General features: G+C 33.7%; 1 protein-coding gene and 1 pseudogene across 1 annotated transcript in view; both read right to left on the reverse strand.

Moving 5' to 3' along the window:
- Window positions 1-8,082, reverse strand: part of KLHL1 (kelch like family member 1) — a 422,085-nt gene that overhangs the window by 174,406 nt on the left and 239,597 nt on the right. The gene's annotated exons all lie outside the window — the stretch shown is intronic.
- Window positions 7,819-8,082, reverse strand: part of LOC108300698 — a 10,354-nt pseudogene continuing 10,090 nt past the window's right edge.

The following is an 8,082-nucleotide window of genomic DNA, read 5'->3' on the forward strand; positions in this document are numbered from 1 at the left end:
AATAACATTTCACATTTTTAAAACCTTGATGAGATATATATATATTTAGAGAGAGAGAGAGAGAGAGAGATATGAGAATCAGAAAATGACACTAACATTGCATAGATAAAAGTAGCACTATAAGATGCGCCATTGTTTATTCAAAAGAGAAAGAATAGGACAGATGGGCCACTGAAGTCACAAAATCCAACATAGTCCACCCTGCTATTAGCTCTTATCCCTCCCTCCCTTCATGACAATTTCTTTGGCTTAATTCATATTCCCATTTAGTTTCTTCCTGATTGCTCCCATAACTCCTGATTATACTGCCTAATTCTATTCTTAGCTTCTCAGTTGCATCTTCTATAATGATGCCAGAATAATATTTCCAAAACATAAATGCGCTTATGGTTTATTCTGAAGTTTTTGTTTTGTTTTCTTTTATGATTTATCCATATCTTTTGGGTTAAATTTCTTGTTTAAGCATGCTGGTATTCATAAGCTGATCTTTTCTGGTTCTCTTTTTTTTTTGAATTTGCCAAGTTGTTTGACATGTCCTCCCTTATTTACTCCATCGCTTAAAATGACTTTTATCTACCATGCTTTTCTAAATTTCTGTCACATTCCAAGATTCAATTCAAGAGCTACCTACTACATATGGCTCCTCAAGTTTCTACTGAGTTTCATTAGACCTGGCCATGCCTTCAGTATCCCCTTACACTGTGTAGTGGGTGTATCCCTACCACAGCAGATACCATGCTGCAGCCTAATCTTTGGTAAACTTAGAGATCTGTTCACAAGTTTTAAGCTGTAAGACCCTGATTTATATAACCTTGTATCTCTAGATCCTGGCACGAAGCCTAGAAAACAGCAGGGGAACAGTACATACTTGCTGAATACATGAATTGATAATCTCAGTAGAGAAAAATAAAATTGTATAAACAGCACAGAATAGTACAGTCTTTTTAAAACATATTTTAAAAACTACTTGTCAAAAACTTTCTTACGTTTTAAGCAAAAAGGCTTCTGTGGATGATACATGGTTAGAAAAGACAGAAATTCCACTGTTTGGCCCTCCCTGCCCCACCTCCCCGCCCATGTCTCCTGAGAAAACTCCAAGGAAGATACAACAAAGGCTTCTCGGATCCTAGTTTTAAAGCCACAGTTGTGGTAGCAATATGCACAGGACACATATTTTAGGATAAAAAGTGCAGTCGAGTGATACTAGGACTCTTCCAAAGAAGGCATTGTGACTACGATAAACAGAGCAGAGCATTCAGCAAGTGACCGTTAATTGCATGTTAGAGCAGTTTCAAACTGATTTTTTGAGGAGAAGCCCGGCCTGTGTTACAGTGTGTCCTTGGAGCTGAAGTCACTTCAGCTTTCACAAAAGGGCAACACTTTTACTTTCTTTCAGGGCATCTGCCATACATTTACATTAATTGTATAATAATAATACAATTTGTAAATAACGTATTTATTTATACTAATTGGCTCCCCAGAATAAGTGAAAGTAGTTATTTTTGTTCCAGGAAATTATTTTGTTCCATGTGTTTCCTCTGAGCACTGTGTAAATTATAGATGTCCAATAACTATTGACATAATTAACAAATCAAGTGTTCTAAGATGTTTTGTCATCAATTTCTTCTTAAAAAACTATGGTAAGATAAAGATGTTTCAGAGGAATCTCTGAAAGATTTTGTCCATCTGTTTCTCCAGTTACTAAAAAAATCTACGTCTCTATTAAAATACACACAGAACTCTATAGCTAGGCCATCACAATATAGTGAGGGATATCATAAAAAAACAGCTCTATGAAATTCCTGGTGGTGTCTATCATAAAGATACTGTTCAAAGCATATTTCATTATGTTTTATAGTGTCCTCTTTATGATGACCCTTGGGAGAAATTTCTTTCAGGTTTTAGTAGAGAGAATAATTGCACTTCTCCTGAGTAAATTGGTTTGCTTTTATCATGGATGTTGTAAATTATGAAATTGATCCAATTTCTCTTTTTATTTGGCCTCTAGAAAACTTAGAGTCAAATTGAAATCTATCTGGTAGGAAGGTTATAGACTTTTATAGTTTGATTTCTTTTTCAGACAGCACTGATAATAGTTTCATTTAATATCACTACAAAAGTTTTTCTTTTCTCTTTTTATCTCTGCATCTGATTTAGAGAATATTCTGATAATTTTGTATCTTTATAAGTCATACTAAATCTTTTGGGAACTAGCAGCATTGTGTTGTACAAACTGCTTATACTTAGAAGCTGGTATCAGATTTTTCACACTCACTCACATGTTATTATATAGGTATTGTTTGTTATTATTTTTCTTTACATACATTGAATTTCTCAAGTTCTTCTTGCTGTTTTCCTTTTTCTATCCAGCCTCATTTTAATGATACTCTGCTTATGGTACCTACAATATAGGTTCTGGAAATTAATTTTTTTAGAATCATTATGTGTTATTGATAAAAGAGGAAATATCAATTCACATCGATTTTCTTACATTGCTCCCTTATGTGAGCAAACTCCTTATTGTCTCTGACGATCATATAACAAGAGGCCTGTTTGCCTTTTGTACAATCCCTTTCTTTTGGTTTATTCATTCATTCATTCAGCATAGGTTTATTGAATCCCTGATACGTGGCCCTGGATATTCATCATGAGGACAAAATGGATTTGTCCATAAATCTCGCCATATGGGAGACACCTATAAAAAATGCAGCCTCTAGAAAACGATAGTAGTCAACTCTGTAGAACCCAGCCTTTCAAATGGACCTAAAATATTAGGAAAGAATTTAAATCAGAAAATGGGAAATGGAGAAATATGGTATTTTGGCCAGGGAAAACCATATAAACAAAGACATAATAGCTGGGAGTATAGTATGTGATGTCATAGTTGGTATGTCAATTTGATCGATATAAGCACAGATAATTTGTCTGAAATAACATTGAAAGTATAGGCAGGTGAATAATGGAATAGAGATAGTCTAAAACTTTGATGGTCTTATATGTATTATACTATCATTTAAGTATATTCAATCTCATATGAACACACATACGTACATACACATATTTTCTACATAGAGTTTAAAAGTGCTTATTGTAAAAAAAAAAAAAGATTTTGGTAACAAACATAAGTTTCCATTTCATAAGACAGGATAATTACCGAAATAAAGACTAAACTACTATTTACTATTTCTACTTCATAATATTTTTAAATAAATTTTCTAGCCAAAAAAAATGTAGTTTTGTTTTATCCTGAATAGAAAGAAGTTTTGTATCAGTTTTTGTTTGTTTAAGTATTTCCTGGACTTAATATAAACATATTTTTAATATTCATTTCTTCTGTTCATTAATTATTGTCTTCCCCCATATATTAGTGGTAAACATGGAAGCAATAACTCTTGTGAAATTTTATTAGAAATATAACTTTACTTCATATGAAAATTAGCTGAAAACTAATGGCAATATTGTATCAAACAGAATATAAGTAAATCTCTTCAATTATCATCTTTTTGTTATTGTTTAAAATATGGCTATTCAACTATAGCAACATATTTTTAATCATTCAAATAACTTTATTTACTTCATGAATAGCTAATATCAAAGCAACACATTATGTACTATCTGGTCAACTCAAGAACTCTCTCTCATGGAAGTCTACTGAGTTAAGACTTATGTCTTATCATCGTGTACTCTGTGACCATTAGTCAATTAGAGTAAATTCCTAATCACTGTTCTAATCATTATGGTAGGAAGATAAATTCTTTGTCAGACCACCACATAATCTCTGTCTTGATTTCAATGCACCAAAAAATAAAGAATTTATTTAATTATCCATCTAAACATTATTGGTTCAAAAGGTGAGTTCTTAGGAGGCTCATAATGCCAAGAAACTTAAAAAAAAAGGGGGGCGGATTCTGTAATTTGGCTACATCCTCTGGTTGAGATTCATTAGGTAAGTATGAAAAATTAAAACTTTGGGTCAAATGTTTTGGGTATAAGATTTTAAAATTTCTAATTCCTTAAAAATTCTTTGCAAACAATGTTTTGAGAGTTTCATGATATATGCATGCTTCTACTATTTTAAGAATTGAGACTGAAAAATTCATTTTTGACTTCTGAGGCAATGTTTTTTTCTGTTATGTTGTGTACTAGATTGAAATTTTCATCTTCTATTTCATTGGAGCCAAAGGTACAATGTAGGCCACAGTGGTTGTTTCTCTAGAGGGCACAGGTGGTAAACCTTGACGAGAGCCTTGGTGTTCTCTGTTTTCAGTTTTTACAACAGGGCAAGGTTGATAATTTTCTAAATCTTTAAGATTTGTTTCCCTTTTTATTTTAAATTTATCTTTAAATCATTTCTATTTTCTTGAAATTTACTATAAGCAATTGACAGAAGCAATGTGGCTCCTTCGACACTTGGCTTAGAGATTTCTTCTGCCAAATATTTTGCAACTCACAAGTTCTTTCCAGAAAACACTATGATGCAAACACAATTCAGCTAAGTTATTTGCCACTTTATAACAAGGATCACTTTTCCTCCAGTTACCAAAAACCTATTCCCCGTTTCAATCTGAGACCTCATCAGAATGGCCTTTACTGTCATTGTTCTACCAACATTCTCATCACAGTGACTTGGGTAATCTAAGACTTTTACTACTGTTCTCTTCTGAGCGCTCACCTAAATTTCCCTTTACATTTTGTTCAAGGCAATATAGATTTATTCCAGCATTCATTTCAAAACTCTTCCAGCCGTTATTTATTATGTAGTCTCAGAACCTCTTCCACATTTTCAGGGATTTGTTATAGTAACTCCTTACTCCTGGGTATCAATTTCTGTCTTAATTATTTTCTGAGCTGCTATAAAAAAGTCTTAGACTCAACAAATTATAAACAATAGAAAATTATTGCTCACAGTTCTAGAGACTGGAAAGTCCAAGATCAAGGCAGAGCCCTTGTGACCCAAATACCTGACAATGTCCTCCAGCTTTTAATATACCACAATGGGGATTAGGTTTTAACATATGGAATATGGGGGTCACAAATCACAGCAGCATCTCTTCCAAAGGTTATATTTAATATTATAGTCAGAATATGACCTTAGGTGGAAATAGGGTCATTGCAGATATAATTGATTAAGTTAAGAAAAAATCATAATGAATTGGAGTGGACCATAATCTAATAACTGTGGTATTTCTAAGAGAAATTCTGAGATAAACAGACACACACTGAGTAGAACTCAATGTGAAGAAATGAGAGACACAAAGAGAAGAAGGCTATCTGAAGATGGAGGCAGAGATTAAAGTTATGCTACCACAAACTGAGGAATAACAAGGATTGTCAGTAACAGAAGCTGGAAGAAGCAAAATAGGACTCTTCCCCAGAGACTTTAGGAAAAAAACACGACCCTGTCGATAATGTGACTTTGAATTTCTAATCTTTAGAACTGTGAAAAAGTAAATTTAAAGTCTTTTAAGCCACCCATTTTGTGGTACTTTGTACAGCAGACCTAGGAAATTAACACACATCATTAGAGATCTATAAAAATTATAATTTTAAAAAACTTGCATCAAAAATCTCAGATAAACTTAAGAAAGCATCACAATTATTTCCAATCCTTAAAATAATAATTTCTAAGTTCTTTCTGTTATAAAGCAATGCCTTTAAGAAATACTAGGTTTACCATGTTCCTCATGGGGGATAGCAAAAAACATTATCTTAACATCAACTTCCATATATACATAGTTTTCTGTTGCTTTTAAAATTTAAACTTTCTAAAAATGCAGAGCTGAGAAAGGTATCTCTCTTCAAGTATCAAGAGTTCTTAGTAATAATTGCCTTAAAGTTGCTACACTGACATATTGCTGTCAAGATTCTAGCTTTTTTATGTTTTAAAACAAATTTTACTGGGCTTTTGATTATATGCCTTGTCTGAGTTTTGAATCCCTTTGACAAAGGTGCTGACTGAACTCTTGAACACTACCTTAGAATTTCAAAGAAAATGGAAACTCATTATTAGATTGTCACACCTTGTTATTTTACCAAGGAGAATGCTGAGGCTAAGAGGAATTCACATATAGTCATACTCATGGTCAAGATAAGGCTGGGATTAGAAACTCTGTCTTTAGCCCTTAAGTCTATGACACTTCCCATTATACTACCTGGCCTATCTATTATTTGGTTAATTTCTTTCTGGTTCTCCTCACCTAACTATTTTGACCTTAATGTCATACTTTGACCTATTCAACAAATATGCACCCTTACTTTTGAGGTGCTCACCTGGATTTCATTTACAACTCTTGATATTTCTGGGTCCCACAATATGGTATGGTGATTACAGGTGATTTAATTTGGAGAGTTGGATGGGATTTAGATGCCAACTCTGCTACTTACTGGTTGTGTAACATTAGGGAGTGGAGTTTCTTGTATGTAAATGAGGATAAAAATGGTATCCATTATAATGCATTCTTATCAGAATTAGGTATGAAAACTAAATTAAAGCTACTATCCTTAGAGAAGTGCTGTCTCATAGAAAGAAACACATAAGTGTTAGTCATTACTATTCTGCATCTGACCCTACCTGTCACTTCAGCCTCCTCTTGCTAGCTCTATAGGCTATATTCACATTATTTTCCCTATTTTTCCAATTATTCAATCATTGAAGAAACACTGTTTTATTGGATTCTTTCTCTTTTCTTACTATATGCTTAATACTGGGAAACAGAATTTTAAAAAAGAAAGGTCTTACCCTAGAATCTTACTTGCTAGTGAGGAGGACAATATAATACTATAAGAGAATTTCATTCATTTTTTAAGAAGAAAAAATTTAGTGATTTGAAGAGGGTGAGAATGGAAGTGAAATAAAAGAGACCAGACTACATTTTTGTCCTTTCTGCAATAATAATTTCCAAAACAAGAAAATGTTTGTAGTAGATCATGGATTCAGAAAGCACTAAGAAAATATTGGTGTCATCTGGTCGAATTCTCATTATCTAGATAGACTATCAAATAGGAATTACCACTATCTAACATATTCTTACACTGGAAACAATCTTTGAAAGAACTTATTTTAACTCACATTCCATGAACTTTTTCTGTGCACTGATTACCCAGCAATTATTTTGAGTGATGGGAAACCCACAACCCTGTGAAGAAGCCCCATGACGGCTGAATAGCTGTATTAGAAAATTGGCTGATTTTTGAAGGAACATCTGTCTTCTTGTAATTTTCTTTCATCCAAGGGCAAATAAATTACTATTCTGTTTATTGCCTTTTCAAATCCTTGCAGATTAATATTTTTTCTTCCATATGTATGTGTGTGTATATATTTGTATATATGTATATATTTATACATATGTATATGCTACTTTGTAAAGGCTAAAGATACCATTCTTTAATCTGTATAAAAAGTCCTAATCTCAAAACCAGAAAAGGATGCTAGAACTGAAGATACAGTTTTAGCTGATTATATATGTCTCTGAATATACTTGCATTTTTCTTATTGCTTTAGAAATGATAAATAAAACAATCAGCAGATATTTTATTGACTCTATATTGCTTATTTGCACATATTTATCTTACATATACAAAAATATGCTTATTTAATTAATATTATTCAGATAACACAACAAAGAAGTGTTCAAAGAGCTGTTAATGTATATACGTTTAATGGTGTTTACAAGTTTTACCTATATTTTCTTATCAGCTCTTAAGAAATAAACATGGAGAGTTTTCGATCCAAGATGGCCGTTTAGGAACAGCTCAGGATTGCAGCTCCCAGTGAAAGCACAGAGAGTGAGTGGACGCCGTATTTTTATTGCCCACAGACTAGGAAATTCCCAGGCAGAGGAGCTCCACGGTCACCAGCGCGGCTGTTTCGGCCAGCGCGGCTGTGCTGGCCGGCGCGGCTGCTTTACCCAGCAAGGCTGCTTTGTCGGCGCCCCAGAGCAGCGGTTCTCCGGCTCTCTGTACAAAATACACCGGTCCGGGTGCCCTTTTCCAGGTGATTGGAGCCACGGAAAGTCGCCCATTCGTCTGTTTAAAAAGGGGACTGAACAGAGAACCAGGACAGTAGAGTCCAGGCCAAAAAAA

This window comes from Cebus imitator, unplaced genomic scaffold (assembly GCF_001604975.1).
Source record: "Cebus imitator isolate Cc_AM_T3 unplaced genomic scaffold, Cebus_imitator-1.0 Scaffold29, whole genome shotgun sequence".
NCBI classification, from domain to species: Eukaryota; Metazoa; Chordata; class Mammalia; order Primates; family Cebidae; genus Cebus; species Cebus imitator.